The sequence below is a fragment of the Lynx canadensis genome, chromosome A1 (assembly GCF_007474595.2).
Source record: "Lynx canadensis isolate LIC74 chromosome A1, mLynCan4.pri.v2, whole genome shotgun sequence".
NCBI lineage: Eukaryota > Metazoa > Chordata > Mammalia > Carnivora > Felidae > Lynx > Lynx canadensis.
Window position 1 is genome coordinate 113,545,779 of NC_044303.2, and position 25,400 is coordinate 113,571,178.

General features: G+C 47.7%; 1 protein-coding gene and 1 pseudogene across 1 annotated transcript in view; both read right to left on the reverse strand.

Annotated features, from left to right (window-relative positions):
• The window catches only part of SPOCK1 (SPARC (osteonectin), cwcv and kazal like domains proteoglycan 1), a 517,472-nt gene that overhangs the window by 101,538 nt on the left and 390,534 nt on the right, over positions 1–25,400 (reverse strand). The window lies entirely within an intron of this gene.
• Positions 11,488–12,230, reverse strand: LOC115516252 (annotated as a pseudogene).

Consider the following 25,400-nt stretch of genomic DNA (forward strand, 5'->3'; position numbering starts at 1 on the left):
CGGTGCGAGAGGCGGGGTGGAGGCAGGGGCTCGTTCACAGTCTCTCGCCCAGCCTGGCTGTGTGGGCTCAGGCAGCTCTAGGAGAAAGGAAGAGAATGTTCCTGGCTGGCTCCTGCCTAAAATAAAAACGTCTCTGCTGCTATAAATGCCCTTGGGATGCCTGTCTCTCCGGCTGTCCCGGCTTCCTCGGTGGTCCCCTGCCCACGCTAAGCCACCTCTCTGGGCCACGTGTCCCCCCACCACACACCACCGAGGCAGACTGCCTCGCAGACAGGATTCACAGGAGGTGGCATGCAAGTGAGGGCGGCACCTAATTTCCATCAGGACTCTCACCTCTCCAGCTGTGCTGATGGAAGGGGAGAGGCCTTTTGCCCAGGTTCTGCCTGTCTCTGTCAGCCTGAATGGGAATCTGACACGGGACTCCCTCCACTGCCTTCTAGAGGAGAGAGTCTAAGTGATTCGCATCACCCACCCAGGCCTCCTTTTCCTTGTCACTAGATAAAGCCTCCTGCAGCTGTATGGAAAGGAACGGATAAGTGGGGGGTCCCTAGGGTCTGGCAGCAAGCCCTGCCCTGGCATACAGCGGACAACAGATCTGAGTCTGTGCCTCCACTCCTGCCAACCCTGCCCTCATCCCTCTCTTCCTCTGAAAGTTGTCCCACACCTGAAGGATCTCTGCAAAATGCAAATGTGTGTGATTCTCTGTCCCAGTTCGCGCCCGTTCCTTGTCCCCTGGCGTCCTCAGGGAAACGTGAAGACGTGACCCCGGAAGAGGGCCCTCGTGATCTACAGCCCACAAACCCCTCTAGCTTGGTCCCTTTGCTTCTCTTCCCAACCCATGCCTGCTCTGTTCTGGCACACGGCCCCCGAAGTGGACCCTTCACACTCTCCCGTGACACGCTCCACCTCCACGCCTTGCTTTGTCTGCAGCCCCCAGGGATCCCGAGGCAGGTTTCCACGAGGGCACCGACCAGCTGTGCCCACCTCCAGTGCACGCTGCCCTGCACCGTGATGACTGCTTTCTTGCCTGTCTCCCTTATGAGTTCCACAAATATGATGTCGTAATTCACTTCTGTAGCCCAAGTGCCCAGAAAAAGACCCGCGAAAGAACAGGTAGCAAATAAACGCTGACGGACCAACAGATACTCGGGCAGATGAAAGGACATCCTGCTGCCTGCCAAGCAATCCCACACGGCGCGGGGTCCAGGAGCTGCCGTCAAGTTGGCCAAAGGAAGGCAGTCGTCTGTCACCAAGATCTCAAGGCTTTGACGTTTCTCGGCCCTGTGGATGGCACCCAGGTTCTCCCAGTCCATCGGACGCAACACCTGCACGGTGCCTCTTACCCAGTCCGATTCTCCCTGCTTACCGGGAATCGGGCCAAAGATGGCCCAGGGCTGACGTTTTCCTCACATGCCCAGACTGAGTTCAAGTCCTTGTTTCTGAGGCCCATCCCCTCTGGTCCTGATCTTACTTCTCCATCAACACTGCTCCAGTCCCTCCACGGCTGGTCCCAGCTCCCCTGCCCAGGCCTTGCTCCACTCTGGTGGCCCCCTCACACAGCAGGCTCTCTCTCCCCCTACCCTAAGCCTCTCCACTTGGGCAATGTTCCCCCAGGACACCCCTGGCCCAGGCACATTTCCAACCCATGCCACTGCCCTTCCACAGGCCCACGCCTGCTCCTCTTGACCTCTAGTATTTCCTTCACAGTTACGACTGAACCGCTAGACTTCAGAGCCTCTGTGTAATATACCTGCGCACCATTCAGAGACGAGCTACGAACACGAAGTGTATCCATATCCCCCACGGTGCTGGTAGAAATGGCTTCAAAGTCTTCATGATACACATCATATCCACAATCAGTCATGGAACCAGGGGCTGTGCTACAAGCTTTTCCTACGCTCTCCCCGTTAAATTTCACCCTCAGTTTCACCGCAAGAACTCTGCTGACAGCCGACTTACATATGAAGAAACTCCGGCTCAGAAATGTTGTTTGCCCAGGGAAACCCAACTCTGAGCTGCAGAGTCTGGATTCAAACCCAGGCCATCTGACACTAAGGCTTGCGTTCTTAAGGGTTTATATGGTCCCATGTCATGTGTTTAGCAAGCTCATGGGACAGCGATCCTCTTGGTCAGCCCAGGGCACTTGCAGCAATGACTCTCTTACAAAGAGAGCCAAGCTGTAGGGAATTCTCTGCAGACTGTGCTGAGAAGGCGCGCACGTAGTTACATCATTCTGCACGTAGAAAGGCACACGGGTGGTGTCTTTCCCAAGGGTCCTGACAGGGCTCTTGTCATGGTCCCACTGGTATGTGGGCTCAACGAGAGCAGGGATCTTGGTGTTTTACTGCGGCATCTCAGGTACCTAAAGGAGGGCCCAGAACAGAGGAGATGCTCCTATTTATTCAGTGAAAGAAAAACATGAATGAGGTAGGCAATAAGCCCCCAAAGCCCTACCAGACCAAAAACGTCACTAATGAAAAGGAAGCTCAGAGGGAACAGAACTCTGTATCAGAGTCATAACCTCCCCAAAGCAGCCAACCAAGGCCTCTTCTGTGGATTCACACTTATTTTCTCCTGGTTCCAAACTCCTAAGAACGCAGGCTCATAAGTACTTAATCTTCGGAGTTTCGACAACGCCGAAGCATCGCTCTACTCTGATTCTCCGTTGGAGACCATCCCAAAGCACCCCTGTGGATCCGTCTTCTGAGGGGCAGTTCTAGGCCACCTTCCTCACGCTGTCTGCTGTCTCTGTCATCCTTACCACAGAGGAGAGGCAGGGACTCGGGATTCTTGGATTCTCAAGTGATGACCTCTCTGCATAAAAACCCTCTCTCCTCACCCGTAAGGGAGGAGAAATGCAGACAGCGAAAGGGCAGCAGATTTCTAGGGTGATAAGGAGTCCATCGAGCACCCCCAGTAGCCCCTGACATTCTGCGGAATGAGAAAACAGATACTAGCTAAGCTATCCACCAATTCTTCCCAAAGCTACCACTCCCCAAGGTCAAAAAAAAGCCATTAACATCTCACCTTGGCCCAACATGAGATAAACATCACCAGCCAGGCAGCTGCACTTTCTGTCTGCTCTAGACAATTCCTTCCTCTCTCCACCTTTACTCACTCTAGAAAAATAAACCCCAAATGCCTTCATGAACAAAGGCTGCATACGCTCAAAAGATCCAACGAAAATGAAGCTGTGGGTAAAGGTGACCAAAAATGCCAAATCAGACTTTTGACCAAATGCAACAAGATGAAGGTGGTATTTTTTTTCAATAAAACAGTAACTTAAACTTTGAATTACTGCCTGATTTTACTGCTTAGAGATGAGAGAGCCTACAGTGCTGAACGAAAAATCATATCACTCAAACGGGATTTTCTTTGCTTGGCATCACCTATGTGAAAAATACATTTAAGTAATAAAATACCCTTGGCAAGAGTTCATTGTCTGATGATGGAGCTGAGTTGTGGACATGGTGCGGACTGCACAGTCTGTCTTTTTTCCTCTTTTGATGATAGAGTTTCCACCCCCACACAGATCTCATCTCATTTCTCCTGGAATCTGATGAGCTGTCCCATGAGGTTGACTCTTGTGGCCACTCTGCCCCATGAGCGAAGTGCGAGCTGATGGTTCCTAGTGCTTAATCCATGTCCAGAAATGTCTAGGTCCTGTCATTCATGGGGAACCCCTCTCCTTTGGTATTTTCTACTGAAGCCCAAACTACAGATCCGGTGACTCTGAGATTGCCAACGGCTTGATACGGAGATCACAAGACTGGGTGACATACAGTCATCTGAGGCGGGAATGCAGGTACCTGACTAACTTCCGGGGATGTACAAAAAGATCCAGATCTCAATCCAGGAGGCCAGCCCTGAGGACAAAGGGGGCATGAGACATGCCCGACACTTGCAAAAAGCTGAGTCTTGTGATGAGGTGCCAGGACTCCAATCAGGGGAAGTAGGGATAGTTATATAAATGAATTGTCAAGAATCCAAAAAGGAGGGGCAGGAATAGAGACCCGGCTATGAAGAGGTAGGCACTGGGGACAAGACACCACTGGAAGTCCCTGTGGGGATTGTAAGCGTGAGTATATTATTTTTTAATCTTTTTAATATTTATTTTTTTTGAGAGAGAGAGAGAGAGAGAACAAGCAAACAAGCAGGGGAGGGGCAGAGATAGAGAAAGAGAGAAAGAATCCCAAGCAGGCTATATGCACTGACAGCACAGAGCCTGATGCAGGACTTGAACCCACAAACAGGAAGATCACGACCTGAGCCAAAACTAGGAGTCGGATACTCACTGACTGAGCTGCCCAGGCGACCCCCCAAGGGTGAGTTTAAATGAAGATGCAGGACAGTCATCCAGGTACCAAGGAAACAAGACATAGGAGAAGGTGGTGCAGCTTCTGAGGGTCAATCAGCCTTAGATGTGCACCCCAGCCTCGTGTCCTTGGGCATGGAATGGGACCAGGAAGGCGGTAGAGTCTGGACAGCGCCTCAGTCTACAGAAGTCTGAGCAAGGCAACACCACTTCAAAGATCCAGGAGCTCGTTACATATCTTGTCCTTGGCTCCAAGCTTCACACAAGCCTTTGCTTCCTGTGACTTCAAAGTTAGAAAGTTCAAACTAGTCTCCTCCCACTCCTACCAAGTTTCTCCTTGTGTATTTTGATATCAATCCAGAACCTGTGTTAATCAGGCCAAAATTCATTAAGGAAGGCCAACTGTGATCTCCAGGAAGCTAGCGGCTCCGCATGTAACATAATTTTTGTTTCATACAGCTGAGTGATTTTTCAAACAGTCTAACACCAAGCTCTGGATGAGGGTGGGAGGGAACCCCCATAAAAGAAATGGAACAGATACTGTCTCACAGAGCCTGTTGCAACATGCGTGCTCCCTCCTGTTTGGGGGAATCCTGCACAACAAAGTAATAACGAGCACTCACATTGCGGCACCTTCATCGTGTCCCTGCCACAGATAATTAAGCTCATCAATTAACACCTTCCCTTTGCTGCCTTGGGAGGAAGCCACGTGTGAAGTTCAGAGGGAAGCCAGTGTATCAGCCACCTAAACCCTCGGCAACTACACTGCTGACCTCCCAGGATCAGAGAGGGGTTGGAGCAGAGGCATGAGAACGAGCCAGAGTGAGTTCAAATCCTCCCTGGCTCTAGACTTCCTAGCTATGGGAAAGTGAGTTAAGCCTCCTGTTCCCAACTTTCCTAATTTATAAAATGGAGGATATAATAATACCTGACTCAATGGGATGATATAATCCATTTATGCAACTAGTATTTTTGTGGAGCACCTACTATGTGCCAGGCAATATTCTAGTTGATAGTGATATAGCAGGGAACAAAAGAGGAAACTGTTATCCTCTAGGGGCTTACATTCTAGAAAAGGAAGCCAGATGCTAGAAAAAAAATCAACAAAGAATGAAATGATGTGTATGTATCAAGTGCTTAGCACAAGGCCAGACACAGAGCATGCGCTCGGGGAGAGATGAAAGGCACACGATACGTTTAGGGTACCTGTTGGCCCTACCACGCCTGTCCATGGAAAGAATGGATGATTTTTCAGCCTTCTTCCTGGGGAGCCTGGCCAAGCTTCTGTCCCTCCAGTGTGACAGAAGTAAACAAGGATCTAATAAGAATCCTACAGGAGTCAGGAATTTGGAGACAGACAAACCCAGACTCAACTATCAACTCTCGCTTGCTCACTCATTGTCCTAGAGCAAGTCACTTAACTTTCTTTTTATTTAATTTGTTTTGTTTGTTCGTTTGTTTACTTTGAGAGAGAGCATGCATAATCGAGAGGAGGAGAGGCAGAGAGAGACAGAGAGAAAATTCCAAGCAGGCTCCGCACTATCCGTGCAGTGCCTGATGTGGGTCTCGAACCCATGAACCATGAGATCGTGACCTGAGATGAAATCAAGACTCAGATGCTTAACCGACTGAGCCACCCAGGTGCCCCAAGTCACTTCAGGTGGTGATGCCCAGTTTCCGCATACATAAAATGGGGATGCTAGTGGAACCTGCCTCCCTGAGCTGTGAGGATTAATTAGGATTATGGTTAGGACTCAGCTGGGTGCCTGGCACAGTACCAGTGCTCATTCCCCCCTGCCAGACCCACCCTCAACCCCACGCAGACTCAGGCAGCGGCAGCTGCTTCGGGGACCGTGCCCAGGGTGCCTGAGTCACTTCACTTGTCACCCATAAAGATGCCATAAATGCCAGCCCCACAAGGTGGGTTTGCCCCTTCTGCTTGATAACGGCACCGCTGTGCAGCAGCAGGACGTGCCCCAGAAGCTGGAGCCACGGTGGGGTGATTGACGACTCTCTTCTTCCCTGCAGACCGTACAGTCCTCGTGGGCAAAGGCTCACCTTCCTGAGCATTCCCCTCGGGGCCTGGGCTGTCACTGGGACCCAGAAAACACTTGAGGGATGAAAATGAGCTGAAGCAGAATCAGTCCAGGGGGCCACCGAGAAGCCACTATTCGAGAGGAACTTGTCACTTTGATCCCCCGGCCCCCTCAAAAAGCTCCCTGTGAGACGTATTAGTAAAAAATAAATGTCCTGCTAAAGACATTACAGGACCACAGAAGCGGTTATATCAGAAAGAAAATGTCAGTTAGTTTTTCAATCTCCAGAATCTCTCTTCAGCTGTCTAGTGACCCATTCCCTCCTTCAGGAACAGCCACCATTTCACTGGTTCCGGGTGTTTCCCCGGCTATCCACAAGCTCAGCCTTCCAGGGAAATAACGGGCCCTTGCAGGGATCCACCGTGTTTCGAAGGCAGGGGATTTATACAGAGCACATAATTTGCCACAGACAAATATACTGTATTTATTGCAGTTATAATCAGAACAAAATTATAAAGTTTCCATGGTTCCAGAACACAACCAAATAAGCAATTCTAACAGAAGGGACTCTCAGCAGCCGGAGAAACAAACCACAAAAGGAAGTCACAAGTCTGAGGGTTCCCTAAGTAGCCCCACTGAGATCATCCAGAAGTGCCCCCACCTGATGCCATGGCACACAGGCGCACACATGCACAGGGCAGGTGACCAAGGATAGCAACGTGTGACACGGACCTAACGGGAGCTGTCAGAAAGGATCCGTAAGTTACTAGAAAGGAAAAACCAAGATTTAAATTTAGGGCCATGACAAACCATAGCTATGAGGCATTTGAGAGGCAAGAGCAGGAAAGTGACATTTCCCCAAACAGAAGCTCAGCTCCAGTGCAATGATCCCACTCACCATCTGTACCGGGTGTAAAGCTGCTGGCCGGCCTCCCCACCGGCTTTGTGACACCAGAAGGAGGGAGCAGGCAGGCTACTGACAGGGAGGGCTGGAAGGAGATGCTTCAGGGAAAGAGACTTGTGTCCTAGCCACCACTAAGAACACATCCACGCTAGGCACTGGGGAAGAAGAACCTTACCCTTCCTAGGGGAATGATGACCAGGAAAGTCAGGTACACGCCCTTGTGAAAGAAAATGGCCAAGTCCATTCCTGTTCCACCAGTACTCAAGTGGATGACAAGGACAGAAATGATGAGGCCTATACCTACTTAAGTTTTGCACTCATTAGTTTTGATCCTTACTTGGAAAGCCTGCGAGGTTCTTCAGGTATTTGCTAATCAGATGGGTGGGAAATGGCATCAGACTATAGTTTCACCTGCACAAAACCCCTCCCCGCTTCCTTCTCCCACAAGGCAGCTCCATTCAGGGCTGGGGCCATGGGCTTTGCAGTCTGAAGGACTTCCGCTTGATCCCAGGGTTGCCACATGCTAATTGAATCTGGTTTGCCCATCTGTAGACTGAAAATAACAACAACACTTACTTCAAGCGCTGTTTTATTTAAGGCAAATGAAATGAAAAATGCTCTGGGAGTGTTTAGCACCGGGACTCCCCATCTGGTCCTCCTTCCTTTTCCTAAGAAGGGCCCTGAATCTTCCCAGCCCATTCCCTAGGTTAACCTGGTGCCTCCCAGCTGAGGACACCTGAGCTCCTCGAAATATGCAAAGAACTGTTTCCAGAACTCTGGCTCCTTCCCTCTGCTCCTCTCCCGTCATCTCTCCCCATGACACACTCTGCCCAACCATGTGCTTTCTTGGTCAGGGACAACATAAGCCACCCCAAAGGTTACGATACGTCAAGGGCTCATCGTCCCCCAACCAGCTGCCACCTCGGTGCAGAAACTGGGCAAGGACAGCCATGCTGCCTCTGTCATCATTGGCTTCGTCTGATGGATGAAGAAGTGGAGTCTCTGAGAAATCACACGATTTGTCCAAGGTTACCGGGATAACACACAGGAAAGCTGAAAGGTGACTAATGTCTTCTGAGTCCTGATCAAATGCTCTTGTTATGTAACAAGCCGTCATTTCCCCAGCGGCTGGAGAAGTCCTTGTAGGTATTTGTGGAAATGAATGAAATCAATAAATAAGAATACATGAGGCCGAGCCTCCTGAACAGACAGATGACGGGGATAGTGCAAAACCTGGTTTTCTTTTCCTCCCACCTGAGTAAGCGCAGCAGGGCCAGAGGATGAAAGAGTCACTGAGTGACCTCCCTTCTTCCCTAGAGGCAACGGCCACACTCGTCGGCTGCAGGTGAATGAGCTGCTGGCTGGAGGTCTCCACCCCTCCGACCTCTGCTCTTCCCAAGAGGCCCTGATTCTGTCTGGGTCCTGAGAGGGGTGAACGGAGACAAGCCACCTCACCTCTCCGAACTTCCGTGTCTTCCTCTGGAAGACAGGGATAGCACCACTGGCATTTTGGGGCTAGGTACTAAGTGAGAGAAGAGAGGTAAATAAAGCTTTTGGCATGGTGCAGCATCAGTAAACAGTAGCTATTTTATCTTTATTGTTCTGTGACTATTATCATGATCAACACTGTTGTTCATGTCATCAAGTTCATCTAAAAGAGCTATCTCCTCAAGATCTCCCACCCTCAAAACTCCCACAGCCTTTGGTGTCTGCTCAGCCGGGAGGGCCTGAGATCTTGCTTCTCTGGGAAGCAACAGCTGGCAGCATCTCCCCCAGTGAATGGCACGGCATGGCTGCCAGGGCTGGGGACCCAGGGAGCTCTGTGACATGGCACGCAGGCAAGGTTAGAGCCAGAAGCACAGCACCAGCTGATGTTTCAGGGGCCGAGAGATGGCTTCCTAAGTCTCATGGGAGGGAGGGCAATGGGGACGTCAGAAAGGAAGTCAGGAAGCAGGCAGAAAAAAAAAGAGGGAAAGAAGAACCAAAATAAGCATGTGAGCCAGGGAAAACACAGAGGTAGCTCTATTTAACCGGAACCATCCACCCAGGATTTCTACACGTGGGACTGCTGACACTATGTTTTCTCTCAGCTTCCTGGAGCCTATAAGCATCTGTTACCCTCCCATGAAAAGCTCTTGAGTGGAAGTCAGGAAACTCAGGGTCTAGTCTCTGCTGAGACAATAACCTGACTCCTCTGGTCTCAGTCTTCATGTCTGTAAACACTGCTGGGGGGTCAAGGAGTGGGGACCAGGAGAGGCTGCACTAGTTAGGTTCTAGGCCTCCCCCCCAACTCAAATACACTGTGCCTGCATTAGCCAAAAGAATATTCTACCTCAAAATGGATGTGGTCTCCTCCCCAGGGAAGGGCCTACATCCCACAAAGCCGCCCACAGATGTGACTGTAGTCTCGGAGCAACATCATGGAAGTGAAGTCACATGCTCACCTCCTACAAACTCATGAGGCAAATTTAACTTCCTACCACCACTGGTTTTAATCCATGTGAGATGGCTGTCCGTTTCTTGTGGGCTCAGCAATCTCTCACAGATTTGAAAGGTGAGCAGTCTCTGTCTCCCAAATGGGCGTGTTTCTACTTGGGGATACAAATCACCTGGCTGGCTTGCTCCAAGGCATTTATAAAGAAAGGTAAAAAGAGTGATGATATCAGGATGTCAAATCTATCAACCTTGTAGAGCAAGTCTGCTAATCCTGCTGCCACTCATCTTACCTACCATCACCCCCGCCCCCCCCGATGTCCTTAGCTTTTCATGCCAATCACCTTTGTTCTGGCAGAAACTGTATGTTGAGAGATTCACAAAGTAGTAGCAAGGTCATGGTTCTCGATTTCAAAGAGTTTTCAAGTAGATTAACAAATGGATCAGCTAGCACATTCTACCAGATTGGCCACAGTGACATGGTGGACCAGGGCAAGTGACCCTCAGTGCTGTGGGAACTGAAAGACAGCAAACCCAAGGGGGGAGAAGTCTTCTCGGTGGCCTTACAACTTGGTGCAAGGTTCTGAAGACAAGGAAAGAACAAGGCATGGGGGAGACCAGGAGCAAGGGCAGAGATTAGGAAAGAGGCTTCAAATTCCAACTAGAGCCTATTTTTGTCATGAGGAGCAAGAAGAAGCTACTGCATTTACTCAAGCAGAGGAGAAGCACAGTCTGAGTGCCCGGAGACGAGGCCAGGAAGAACAACGCGACCCTAGCCAGTAGGAGGCATTGGAGAGCCACGTGAGACCTAGATGAGGAGCTACAGAAACGAAGGAACAGAGAGAGGATGAGAGGGTCTGCTCCTGACAGAGCCTGCATATCGCCACCCTTGTAGGCTTCCCATCTCTCTCCTGGTCCCTGCTCGTGAGCATCCAAGTCTTTGACACCTCCTCTGAACCAAAATGGAAGAACACAAAACCAAAAATCTTTACAGCCACTCTCCCTTAATAGCTTCTAATTTTCCATTAGCCCTGCTGGGGAAGGCAAGCAGAAATGCCTTCAGGCTCCCAAAGTCAAAACTGTAGCAACAGCCCATATCTCATATTGAACGCACCAACCCTAGTGGCCAACATGCTAATTCCCAGGATGTGGCCACCCTCCTCCTTCTCTCACACCTTCTACAATGTGAGGGCCTTGGTGCCAGTGACCTGAGGGCGGTGGGATACTATCAAGGTCTCCTTCATACCCAGGACCTGGAGAGCTATGCTACTGTCTCTCAGTGTCTCCTGAGTGACCTCACCAGCACACCTGCTTACGATCTCATTCAATAGGAAACTGAGGGAATGACTTCTGGAAGCCATGCAAAGCAGATGAGGTTTTCATAAAGAGATATTCTCCACTGAACCTGGATGCCCACTCAACTCCGAAGTCCCATCAGATGCATCATCTCATACTGAGACAGAAATATCCAAATCTACACTATTTTTTAGGGAAAAAAGAAGTATAAATACTGAGAGTAAGCTTTTTTTTTTTTTTTTTTTTAACTAGGCAAAGAACTTTACTAATCTTGTTTCAAACTTTATTCCCAGGCTTCTTCAGCTTAATTAGCTGCAAAGAATGAATTGTGTGTAAGCAAACACTGAAAAGAGCTGCAGTGTCCAAGGGGCTTGGGCTTAAAAATATTAGAGATCTAGATTTTATCAGATCCATGAACAAAATTTTTAGAAAGCAGTCATAATATAAAGTAGCAGCTCCCAGTCACTTCTTCAAGCTTTATCGTCTTCACAAGTTGACTCAATTCAGTTGGCTTCATTCTTGGAAGCTTCATCAAAATCCTCCACAAGATCTGGAACTTTATCATCATCATCCTCTCCGGTAGCAAGTGGTGCCTTTCCGTCTACAGATTGTTTGGGCAGAGCCTCAGCCAGCCTTCTTAACCTAGTCAGCACCAAGTTGGTTTAACATACCGGGGGGTGGGGGGGCGCCTGGGTGGCTCAGTCGGTTGAGCATCCGACTTCGGCTCAGGTCACGATCTCGCGGTCCGTGGGTTCGAGCCCCGCGTCGGGCTCTGGGCTGATGGCTCAGAGCCTGGAGCCTGCTTCCGATTCTGTGTCTCCCTCTCTCTCTGCCCCTCCCCCGTTCATGCTCTGTCTCTCTCTGTCTCAAAAATAAATAAATGTTAAAAAAAAATTTTTAAAAACAAAACAAAACAAAACAAAAAAAGATACCGGGGAGCATTTCTGTCAGCTGCTCTGTCTCAGCACGGCCTGTAATGGTGAAAGGGTTCGCTGCCAGGGATGCCTGAACTTTAGGGTTGTTAAAGTGGATCACTGTTCCTTGGTTTGTGAACATATTCACTTCTTCCATACCAGAGAGACTGTTTACCCCTAACTTCTTTAAGGACAACTGAGGTTTTTTCTCATCTGCCGTAGCTGTTCTATGAACCACCTTTCTCTTTCGGCGAGCAGTTCCTTTCCCACCAACGTGTACTTGTGCTTGCAGCTTTGGCGAGTTTCTCCTGGTTCATGATAGTTTCCTTCATCTTGTTGGAGCGGAAATGGGACTGCGCGGGGGGCTAGGGTTGGCGCTCAGGGGTTCTCGGGTGGACCAGCGGAGATTAGGCGCATACACGTGGGGACGCAAGATGGCAGCGAGAGAGTAAGCTTTTAAAAACTCATTTTTGAAGATACTTTGGAAGTCCTCACTAGAGAGCTTGTAACCATAAAAGATAGCTCTATGGTTTGAGCTTTAACAAGGAAGAGAAGGGCATCTTCTGAAGTACCTAGCAATGTGACCGAGGCCACCAGCAGGCTGGACATTCTACTCCCCAAATAATCGGCTGGAATATAAGCACTGGATCTAACACTTGGTGCTAGGTATTTTTTGCTCATTTACTTGCTTGGGAGTCCATGGAGAAATGGAACCAACTTGGAAACGGTCCATCATTTAGAACAACAGAAATGGAAGCAATATTTTCTCTAACAAAATGTGCAAATCCCACGTGAGACAAGATGCTAGTTTTAAGATTCTATTTCAATGAACAAGGGTTGAGCTTGCCTCAAGAACAAAACGGTTTTTTGCGAAACAGCAATTTGAAGTTCATCCTTTTGTCAACAAAATTGCTGTGTAATTTCCAAACTTCTCACAGAGAAGCAATTAGCCAACAAACACATCCGTGAATCATAACACCCTGGGAGAAGGAGAAGAATCCCAGCTCTGTCCTCCACCCTGGAGCGCCTCTGTTGTCCTGGTCTGCAGGAGGGAACCTGAACCCCTAGTCTCTGTCTCTGGTCGTATCCAGGCCTTCCTCCCTGTGTGCATGGCAGGCATCTGGCAGGCAGATACAGACTGCTGGGGGACATGTGAACTTCCACTGCAGTGGCAGCTGAAAGTGCCGACTCCTAGAGGGCAGGCACCATGCCCAATCCTGCCTCCACACTCCCCAAGGCACAGCCAAGTAGGGGGACCACAACACAGCAAGCATTTTTGCTGCCTAAAGTCAATGAAAGAGCAGACTCAGTCAAGTTCAGACGCTATGCAGAGTTTCATCTTGAAAGCATGAAACACCTCTCAAAAGCTCCAGAGTCCCCAAGATGGAAGAGAAAAAGGGTCATGGCACAAATAGAATAGGCAGATTTTGTAAAAGGAAAATCCCTTTGTTCCCCTGGGCTTTCAAGCAAGGGGCTTTGACAAGAAGCAACTTGATTCTCCTGAGACTCTCAGGCACCTGTCATCATGAAGCACTTTCTCTTTCTCACAGTACTCTCTGGCTCAGTTTCAGATTCCAGGCTACCTCCTCCCTCATCTCCTTACATGCTTATACAGCCATGGATCTGAGCCAAGCCACAAAGAAAAAGCAACACAAGAATAAGGAAACTTGGGCCACAGTTTTCCTTCCCACCTCTCTGTGTTCAATGGGCAAGAGGCGAAGACTAGCAGAGACACAAAGACAGGCATGGTGAAGTGGGCCAGATGGGTGCAAAGGTGTATCTAACGAACCTGACAGTTTATGAGTTTGAGGGCTCTGCCTTCAAACGTGGCAGCCTGAAAGTCACTTCCTTTATCTTTCCAGGGACCGTCTCTTCTCTACTCCAACCCTTCCTTTCACCAACATTTACTGAGTGCCTACAAGCTGCAGGCACTGTAGCCAGGGATAGAAAGTAACGGGGACTAGCAGAACAGCACAAAACCAGCACAAGACGACACTCCCAAGGGTTATGCTAAACTGAAATAATAAAACCCTCACTGTAGATGAAGGTGAGACACAATTCCATCTTAAAAAGCATGAATACAAGGCAGCTAAATGCCCTGGGCCGTACTTGGAAAGAGCCTGGGCACATCTCTCAGTGGAGATGTGCCCATCGGCAGCCTCTACATTTAAGTCTTGGTTTACAATCAAGGGCAAATAAAAATAACAGTTTCTTGGACAGCCACATTTACATGAATTTCTGGGTCCCTCTGGCTCCCAGGCTCTCTAAGCCATCCTCCTTATCAGCGGTCCAAGTGTGCTCACTGTTGGAGGATCACAGATCAGCCCCTGCCTCCAAACGCAGAGTACCCCGAGGCAAGGGCTTTGAATGGTTCATCTCTGTCATTCCCGGGGCCGGACACAAAGCTGGTGTGAAGGTACACATACAGTAAATGGTGAATTGAGGTCTTTTCTCCAGGACTGAGAGTTCCAGAAATGGGAGTTCATTTGTCTGTAGAGATTTTTACATTAGATTACATTTGCTCACCAAGCTACTCATTCCAGTAAGACAAAAAAGGGTTCCCCAAACTACTCCATCATGTCAGTCCTTAAGGACACAATAAACTCTCATTTCCATTATTTTCCTGTCAAGTCCATCAGGAGGCCACATAGAGACCTCCATGGTGCACCCCTGCTCATCTCTTTGGCCTCATCTCTCTCCCTTCCCCATCCACCGATGTTCGATACGCGAGTGTCTACTGACTGAGTCACTTCTCTGTGCCAGGCATTGGGTAAGCTGCTGGGGATGAAGCAGTGAGCCAGAGATAAATGTGGTTGCTATTCTAAGTTACTCATAGTTTACTGGAGGAAAGAGATACTAATTTAGTAACCCTACAAATAGAAAATTAGACTTTAACTATGGTGAATGCCAAGAATAAAAGGTATGCAGCACGGGTGAGATATGCGACAAGGGGCACGACCAGCCCGAGGGCATGAGGGAAGGCGCTTATGATCTGGAGGATAAGCAGGAGTTCCTAGGCTTGTGTGAAGGTTGGGGGAGCATCAGGGCTCACTCCCACCTCTGTCAGCATCCTTCACACTTCTCGTATACAGCTCAGCCATCACCTCCTCAGGAGGCTCTCCATAGCTTGCCAGGAGAGGTAGGAGGCCCTCCTGCGTGCCCATGTGGTGCTCTGCACATGCCCACCTTTATTAGGAAGCCACTTACCAACACAAGACTTTCCATTTCCCCTTCTGAAATGGAAAATCTAGGAGGCCAGGAACTTCACCTAATACATTTTTACATCTGCAATGGCCAGAGAGGAACAAGCACCCAGTTCATCCCTGGTGAATGGAAGGAGAGACAGATGAACATACAGACAGATGGACACACTGTTTGTCACTTTCACCCAGCTTTCCTGTTTCTTTCAGACCTGCGTATCGGCACACATCAGTGTCTGGGCAGTCAGTGGCATCTTTGTATTTAGCATCAAGATCCTGTACTTCCCTATCTCCCCGGGGTTCCCAGAAGGCAATCTGAACAAACTGTCATCCTCATCAGTGGGCAGAAGGGCAGAATCATCCCCCAGCCCCAAGAGATTCTGGACTGGAAGAAGCCCAGGGCTACACTCCAAAGCTACTCTGGCACATTTTGAGAACTCTATACATCATTCAATCATCAAATCTTTCATTCACAAATATTGAGTGAGCACTTCCTTTGTGTAGACACTACTCTAGAAACTGAGCAGTCTGCTATACAGTCTGGAGGAACAAGTGAAATGAGATCATTGCAGACACAGGTAATCAGTATGAAGAAAGCAGAGAAACAGATTAGAAAGTAACTGAGGGGAAAGCTGGCTCTGTTGTGTGGTGGGTGGTCAAGGAGGGGTTCTCAGAGGAGGGGACCTTTCAGCTAAGACCTGAATGATGAGAATGAGGACGTCATGTGAAGTTTTGGTGGAAAGGCATTCAGGCAGAGGGAATGGCATGCACAAAATCCCTGATGCAGGACCAGTTTGGCACGCTACAGGGAGAAATGCACACCAAGGTGATCAGACAGAGCAACGGACAGAGAGGCACGGTAAAATATGGTTAGAATGAGGCCAGGTCATGGCGGGCCTGGGGAGCACAATAAGGATTTGTGACGTCGTTGTACAGGTGACGGCAAGTGCACAGGTATTTGGATCGCTTGCTCAGCTGCTCTGTGAGGAACCAACCCCAGAGAACACTGATGGAAACAGAGAGGCCAGTGAGGAGGCCAAGTGGGGGCCCACGTGCAAAAAGACGGTGGCACTAGTGTCACGGGACAGCAGTGATGACCCAGAGTCAAATCATGCTACCGTGTGGAGGTAAGAGAGAACAAGGCTGGCTAACGGATCAGCTGAAGAGGATGAGAGCAAATGGGGAGACCAAGAGGACTGTTAGGGTTGGGGCCTGAGTCACCGGGTTGAGAGCAGAGTCATAGCAGCCACGAGAGAGACCGTGGGCGATGAGGAGAATCATCTGTTTGGGCCACAGCGAATGGGAGATGCCGATCACACATCTGAGTGAGCAGATCTTGCAGGCCATCCAAACGCCATTCTGTCAATGCGCCATGCTGCCATGAAACCAGCCAAGGTGAACAGTTCACGTGCTTCGAGTATCGAGAAAGACCGACACTGTTTGGGTTCTGCTACATCTAGGTTCAGACCCACCTCTGTCACTTATAACTGTAGGATCTTAGGCAAGGGACCACCTTTTGGGGATGGTCTGTCTGCTCTTCCTCTGCGAAAATGAGAACAAAACCGATTTACCCCAGGGTCGTGAGGACCGGACTGGATGCGGAGCGGCCAACACCCAGGGCACAGTGGGAGTGGGGCCAGCGGTGCACCCCGGCTGCTCGGCCCTGCTCCTGACAGCCAGGCCCGCCCACCGGTGGGAAGCCGGGTCAAGTCAGCTGCGGCTCTCCATTCTCATCATTAGCTATTATTCTCCCTAGGTTGATGAAAACTTCATGAAGGGAAAAAAGCTTGAGAAATTCCAACGCGATATAGTAATACTGTTTTGAGTGACTGAAATAGCAGGTCAAGAAAAATGACAGCTACAGGGATAAAAATGTGGATCTACAAAACATGCAATCAAGAAAACCTGTGAGCTGTGAAAACCAAGTAACCTCAGGAACCCTTCCTCTCTCCGCACAGCTCCAGCTCCAGGCAGTACTGAAGAACACGGGAGGGTGAGGGGTGGGCAGGAGCGAGGGGAGCACCCTCACTGGGAAGGCGGGGTCACCCAGGAGACCATTGGGGAAGCTGTCAGCACCGAGAGCCTGTGACAAAAGCACTGTGTTTATGTGATACAATAATGGGGTGGTGTGGACAGGGCTGCCCCAAGGGGGCCCCGCAACCCGTCCCGTCCTCAGCCTCCCAATGTCTGTAGCAGCCCTTGAACTTGCTCAGTCACAAGCTATGCTTCTGAGGGGAAGCACTCCACTCTTTCCACTTGTCTGTAATCAAATAGTAGCCACTAACCAAGACAAAACAAAAATATGTTTCCATGACGACCACTTCTGAGCTGGGGGTGCTGGGGGCGCTGGGGGGCAGTTACTTGGGAGACAGCACCACGCAAAGGCAGGGCCAATGGGGTCAGCTGTCATCTAGGGAGACCACGCTCTCCACTACAAGCCACCAGCACCAAGCCACCAACACTGAGATACCCGGATCAGGGCTCTGAGCTGAGCCTAGGCCATCCAATTACAGTTTAGGGAAGAGAGGGTCTTCTGAAGGGGAGGAAGTAATGCAGATGACCCTGTAAGGGAACATTTCAACTACTCAGGAAAAGAGGCTGCTGGTGACACTTGAAAACAAATCATCAATGCAGCACAGTTCTGTTTAAGAAATCCATGAACTGGCCCAGGCCATTATTTATGCTTTTATTTGCCAATTCAAGATTAATAGATCCTTAGACTACAACCGTAGTATTTCTTCAAAGTCAAGAAAAAGAAACTTCTTTAAAAATATTTATAATTAAGACCCAATTTCCTTGCCATCTCTAAGTGCATTCCACCCCTCTACCTGATTGACTTTAGTGGTGTTGGGATTAGGACTGTCTGGACTTTGCCACTCATCAGGGTGACATGATGGTGAAGGCCGGCTTCTCCTCTTAGGAGCTGAGAGACCACAGCAGTGTTAACAGCTGAGGCTCTATGTCTTCATTATTTCAATAAGGGGTGTAATACTAGTTCCCACCTGAGAAGATCGGTGTGAGAATTAAGCACGATCTTGTCATGTCATGTGCGGAGCATGGCGAGTGGCACAGGGTTGACACCCGATGTGGTATGGGCACTGGTTCTGGTGTGGACTGGCAGTGCAAATGGCGGGCCTGGACTGCAAGCCCAGGTCAGGGAACACAAAGATGGCCCTTGGAGAGGGGTTCTAGAGTAGGCTCTTGTCTCTGGCTGTGTGATAGAGAGGCTGCTTTTGCTCAATTCCTTACAGTGGGGGGAGGGCTTTCCAGGAAGGAGCAGACCTAGGCCCAGTTAACTGCTCCCCTGCGTATCTGGCAGACTTAGCTAGGGTCCTATTTCTGTCCACTCCCTGCAGCCCAGAAACGGTCAGGCCATGGCCAAAGCTGCTATCACTCAGTCCTCCAATAGGACCCTGTCTCAGAAATACATGAGCCTTGGCGGGGGCGGGGAAACTGGGGCACCAAGAGGCTTCAGAGCTTGTTCAAGGTCACACGGCTAACAAGCTAAACCAGGATGTGAGCCTATACCATCCCGCTCCACTGAACAAGCTCTCAACCAAGATACGGATGTGTCAACACTTCCTGCATCCTCCCATGCAGGGCCTCGCCTTGCCCATGCCACTACACCTCTCAGCTTGCTGACCTGTGAAACCCTCTGTCCCCATGTCTGTCTTCCCAGGGACCAAGAAACAACCTGGGAGCAGGAGTAGTGTCTGGCCTGGTCTGGTACACATTAGTGTGTGTGATGACTAGAAAAGCTACCTACCCTGCCTGGAAGAAGGCTCCAAGCAGGCCCCAGCAAACTGCGTCGCCTCTCCAACTCTGCGCACTTGGAGGTCTGAGACAGGCATCATCGGTGAGTGGAGCTCAACGTTTGCAGAGTTAGAACATACAGTAGCCCCTCCTAAGCATGCGGCCCTCAGAGGCACCATCTCCCTTGTTCCCCTGTCACCTACAGGACTAACGGCTTTGTCATATCAGTCACAGCGACCATGTCAAACATGTCAGTCATTCCCCTCACCTGCACTCACCACTGGTTCTTGTCACTTAGGCATTTATATACTTTGCATAGTTTCTTCTTGCCGTGCGGCGAACCTTAACCATTCCTCTGGCCCAAGCAGACTTTCCCTGAAAGGCCACTAGGGCGGCAGGCCCCGCAGACCACCCTAGGAGACCTGCCCTCTGCCATCTCAGCCACCCCCACGGTTGCCCTTCTGGCTACTGTTCAATCTCCCAAGACCTGTGCTTCTCCAAGAAGGGCAGAAGGACAATGCCAACAAATGACAACTGGGCTCTGAATCCAAAGGGATGTTACAATCTCGGACACATGTGGAGTACAGAGAATTCTCCAGGAAAGAAGAATCCAGAGTGACTGAGTGTTCACGGTAACTCGCATCTTTTTATCTTTCAATGTTTTACTGGTACCACCTTTGAGAAGTGTCAACTCTATTTTTGGACGTTACTCAGCCTTGATGAGGCTACAAAGTGGTGGAGGATAGCAGCACCAAAAAAGAGGAACGTGGAAATTCACGGTGCAGAAGTAGAAGAACGTGCTAAGTTCAAGACATACTCTACAGCTCTGACCACCTTTTAAAACTTTCTAAACAGCTTCATTGGAGGTACAGTTGACATACAATACACTATACATATTTAAGGTGTCCAAATTTGATGAGCTGTGATAAATACACATACATACACACTCACGAAACCATCACTGTAATCAGGATAATTAACACATCCATCATCCCTAAAAGGTTCTTCCTGCCCCCGTGGAACCCTGCCCTCCTATTCCTCCCCCCTCCCCCACCACATGAAACCATGGATCTGCTCTCTGTCACTAGAGATGAGCTGTGTTTTCTGAAGTTTTATATTAATGTCATCAAATAGTACATCCTTTTTTTTTTGTCTGGCTGTCACGCAGCCTAATTATTGTAATATTCATTCTTGTTGTTACATGGGCCAGCAGCACATTCCTTTTTATTTCTGGATGGCATTCCATTGTAGAGATGTATCCCATTTGTTCATCTATTTGCTTGATGGATATTTGGGTTATTTGTGATTCCTGGCTATTACAAATAAAGTTGCCATAAGCACGTGTGAACAGCTATTTCCGCACACATGTGCTTCCATTTTTCTCGGGTGGAGACCTATAATCAGAACGGCTAGATCATATAGTACTTTAAAAAACTTCCAAACTATTTTCCAGAATGGCTACACCATTTTACATTCCCACCAGCAACACAGAAGAGTACTGGTTCCTACACACCTTTGCCAGCACTTGTACCGATAGGTCTTTGTTAAAAAAAAAAAAAAAAAAAAGCTTATATATTTATTTTGAGGCGGGCAGGGCCAGAGAGAGAGGGAGAGAGAGACTCCCCTGGCAGATTCCATGCTGCCAGCTCAGAGCCTGATTCAGGGCTCCATCTCAAGAACCATGAGATCATGATCTGAGCCAAAACCAAGAGTCGGACACTTAACCGACTGAGCAACCCAGACATACCTGATCAATCTTTTTAATATGAGACATTCTGGTGTTATGGTAGCTCACTGTGGTTGTAATTTGCATTTCCTCAAGGACAATAATATGGAGCATCTTTTATTTGCTTATTTAACATCCACATATCTTCTTTGATGAAATGCCTGCTCACATCTTTTGCCCGTTTTTATTAGGTTGTCTACGTTTTGTTTTTTGTTTTTTTTAATTTAGAGAACTCTTTATATATGCTGGATGCAAGTCCTATATGAGTTACATGATTTTCAAATGTTTTATACTAGGCTGTGGCTGCATTTTTCATTCGCTTAACAGTGTCTTCTGAAGGCGGAAGTGAAAACTATTTATCCATTTTATGTTTTATGGCCACATGCTTCTGGTGCTATATCTAAGAAATATTTGCCTAATCCAAGGCACAAAGATTCTTCTAACTTTTCCTAGAAGTTTTATAGTTTTAAATTTTGTATTTAAGTCTATGACATATATATTTTTAAAGTTTTACAGATTTATATCCTTGGCTATCCCTAAACTTGTCCTGCAAACATAACTTCCTTCCTTTTACTGATACTCATTCACTTTATGTGTTCAACACTGATGATAAGGTTAACAGGAGATATTTTATTCCCTCAAAGAACATACTTTTCTTTTTTTGGCAAATTATCATAAAGCAAGCCCTCTATGCTCTTCACAGGATACCTCTTTAAAAATGTGGGTTTTCCTTACTCAACTGCAATGCTACTACCCTATCTAATTCCCACTTCCTTATCAATTTTCCTGAGAGTCCCCAAAGCATCTTTCTTTTTTACATTTCTCCTGGCTTGTTTCCCTTTGGGTGCAACGAGTATTCACAAAACATTTGGCAGTTATGTGTCCCACTCTGCCTTTTTCCATGGGGAAAGTGGGTCCCCGAAAACCTCACACTCCAAATTTGTCTGTTTGCATCTGTGGGGCCTCCTTTCCCTCCTGCACATTCTGTAAGTGGAACACGGCATCATAGGCTTGACTAGAATTAAGTTCAATAAAAATACTTCACATACCCGTGAGGCACCACAGGACACCAGAAGACAAACAATGCCAGTTTCCCATTTCAGTGACTCTCTGATTCATCTGATGGCTCAGGAGTTAATAGCCTGAGGTTCAAGGGTGCCTGGATGACTCCGTCGGGTAAGCATCCGATTCTTGATTTCAGCTCGTTATGATCTCAGAGTTAAGTGACAGCGCAAAGCCTGCTTGGGATTCTCTCTCTCTCTCTTCTCTCTCTGCCTCTCCCTCTCCCTTCCCACCCCTCTCTCAATAAGTAAATAAACATTTTATTTAAAAATAGCCTAAAGTTCATTATCAGCCTTTTGACTAATGGTTTCATCCATGCTTGATCACTGCCCATATCAGCTGTATCATTAGGGGCTGAAAAATGGTGATTTCCTTGTTCTGTTATTGCTTCTGCATTTATTAGCTATACTTCTTCTGCAAAGAATTTTCCTCTATTGAACAGAGATTTAGAGTTATCCTGAAATATGATTTGTACAGAAATAATATGTGTTTAGCTAGGTGTTTTTAATTACGAAATTTAGAATAAGGAGCTGGGGCCGTGGTTTCTTTCTCATGGTTTTCATGTGTTCTCGTCATTAAAATGTACTTTTAATGATTACATTTCTCCCTTTCAGAGCCAGTGTTTTTTGATCACATGTAACTCATTGCTTAAGTTTTACATTGTCATTTTTTAAAATTTAAACATTTTGAACATCTGTACTGATTTTACATGAAAATCCAACTTTCAAGTTCTTGGGGGTTGAATTCTACTGTTTGTGGTCTGTGCTCCCTCTTGCTCATGGTGGCTTACTTCACTCTACATTTTTAAGAACTATGAGTCATGTGTGACGGGGTTTTGAGGGAATCCTGTCAAGTTTGAGCTGATGGCTCAGCCCTCCAGAGAGGATTCACGTCTATAGGAATGTCGGTGCATTCCCAAACGGGACTACTTGAAGTCAATTAATCAGCTTGAAAATTTCCATACCATGCCAAGAGTATCAGTTGGAACCACATACTCAGGTCGCCATTCACACAATACGCCACAGGACAGCTTAACAGCTGCTCTCAGATCTAACTGATTTGTGCCTGTGTCTTATGTTAGTCATTATATGTTTGGTGTACCACCCGTGCTCTGTAGGAATGAATGCGGGTTCTTCCTTAAGAAGTTTTACCGGTGATCTTTTCTTTTGCAAAGCAGAATCAGGCTGAAGTTGACAAGTGTTATCTTAGAAGAAATATCTGACTAACAGGCAGAATTTTTTTTTTTCAATAAAGCCCACCTTTTAATTCAGGGTGAACTCACTGAAGGTTTTGGACTTACGTGTGGGGTGTCACCTCGAATTTCCCAACATGTAAAGACATAGAGCATTGTCTCTAGTCTGCAGGTTAGCTGTTACCCTAAAACCTCTCGGTCAGATGGGCTACCTTCCACCGCCCCTGCCCCAGGGCACCCAAGGCAGTGGTCAGTGGTCGGTATCCGCTCTGGTTTTCCTTCTCCCCGCCTCCCAACCAGGGATTTCCCTTACATCTTGCAAACTCAGCTATTTAAAAGGGTATTCTACTGAGGGGCTCTGTGTTACAGTTTTCAGACTCTCTAGCTCATCATGTGGCGAGACACACACTCACCTGTGAACAGTTCCAAGGGGGTGCAATAAATGTGCCAGCACAAGTATACTACCTTGTGCTGTTGGAGCTCAGAGGAAAGGAATGACCTCGCTTAGCAGGAAGGGCTCACAGACACTTCACTGAGATGCTTAGTCTAAGCCTCAAAGGTGAAACGTCAGGAATATAGTTATTCCTTTTTTGGTGGAGGTGGATGTGGATAAGAGAGAGTCAAGCCATTCTACCCTCTCATGTACATTAAAAGGCCAAAAGTAACAAACAAAAAAGGGGATGCATCCTCTCTACTCCACCTCTGTCTTGCTTTGTTTGATAGCAGGGAATTGTATTCTATGTGGACGTGCTCTCAAGAGGGGCCAGAGGGTCTAGAGATCTTCTAGGAGGAAATATGAAGCTAACATGAGAGATGAACCACCTTAGGAGCATCCCATCCATGCTGATACAGGATAACATCTTTTGACCTCCCTCCGAGGAGAGGAGAAAGCAAAGAAAACCTTATAATGTACTCCACCTGATCACTCTGGTCAGCGTCCCCATGTTCCCATAGCACCTGGTCTCTCTCATCGGACAGCACTGCACAGGCAGCCTTCAAGGAGGTGCAGATTTCAAAGCGGTCCTCAGTATCTTTAGATGAGAACTTTGGAAAGGTGCTCTCTTAGACACAGGGTCTTCCCTGACGCTGAGGTCTGCTGTTCTGAGCACGTTCCCGGATGGAACGCAGCATCTCAGGAAAACCACCCTTGATGACAGGATGAGGCATTTCGGTCCCATGCAATCATATGTAAACATGCAAAACTGTTCCACTGGTTTCAGAAAGGGGAAAGTCCCAACAACTTGCTTTGGTAAAAGCGAGGGCATCATTAAAGCCATTCCCCTTGACAGGCAGTTATGGCATCAATTCATGGTCAACCCTAACCCACCTCATTCCCTCAGGACATAAAGGTCCTAGTCCAAGGCTTACATAACAAGACTCTACGAGCACTTCCCAAATCTGGGGCTCAAATGTTCTCTTGGAAAAGGTTGTGAAGAAGTCTGTACCCACTAGAGCAGCATGCCAACAAAGAGTATTTTGTTTGCTTTTTTTTTCTTAAAGAAAAAGAAAAGCAATATGATCATGAACTTAATTAAAGTTGTTGTGCAATGATTTAATTAGATTTATAGAACTGTGCAAATTCATCCTGGCCAGGGACCTTTCTGTCTTCTAAAGAAGGGTTGGCAGAGATCTCATGTGCTTTGCAATTTTACCTAATCCTTAATTTCATCTCCTGATGGGGTGAGGATGAACATAATTGTGTTCAGGTAATTGCTTTATCAAACGGTTTAATTGTGCATTCAACAGAACTGACAACAAGAAGGTTATTCTTCCTAATGTGTTTTTAACAAAAGCACTAACTAATTACATGGCATCCTATTCAGGGCATTTGAGAAGAAGAAATGAATACCTATTCTTCCAATCTTGGTTAAATGCATGTTTGCATATAGAACATAGAAATAAGTAGTGAAATAATTAGCTGAATTGCTTCCTTCTGCTGTAACTTCATAACTAATCTGCATGTTGAAGTAGTCTGTGTAAATTCAGTGGATGCATTTTCACCACGGCCGGTGTTTGAACATCTGTGCTTCCCGAAAATGTCACAATAACCATTTTGCCTGAAAGTTTATCCTCAGGAGCCAAAAAGCCAGTGTTATCTTGGCATGTTCCAAGAAGAAATAAATGCTTCATATAACTGGGGACAGATGTGCCACATGATCAGAAGGAAGTATTAAAACATTAGGCCAAATGGTTGAAAAGAATTCTGAATTAAAATAATGCTGGATCTACTCTATTTTCGATGAACTCTCTCTTTAACCAGATAACTAACATTCTGGTATAGACTTGGCTTCTGTGCCCGTCTATGCCTGTCATTCATAGAAACACAGAATGCTTTAATATATCCTTACAGGCTCAAGCTAGTGTCATTTAGCTGAAGCCTTTAATGAGATTACTATACCTGACATTTTAAGAGGTGATTATGTAGCACACTGCCCTCCCAGTGTACTAGTAAATAATCTTGTCAGTCCAGTAAATAATCTTGCCCTCCCTCTCCTCCAGTAAAAAGTACTACCCTTGATTATAGTGAATTGTAGGGAGGAAGAGGGTCGTGTGGCATGGTATTTGATTA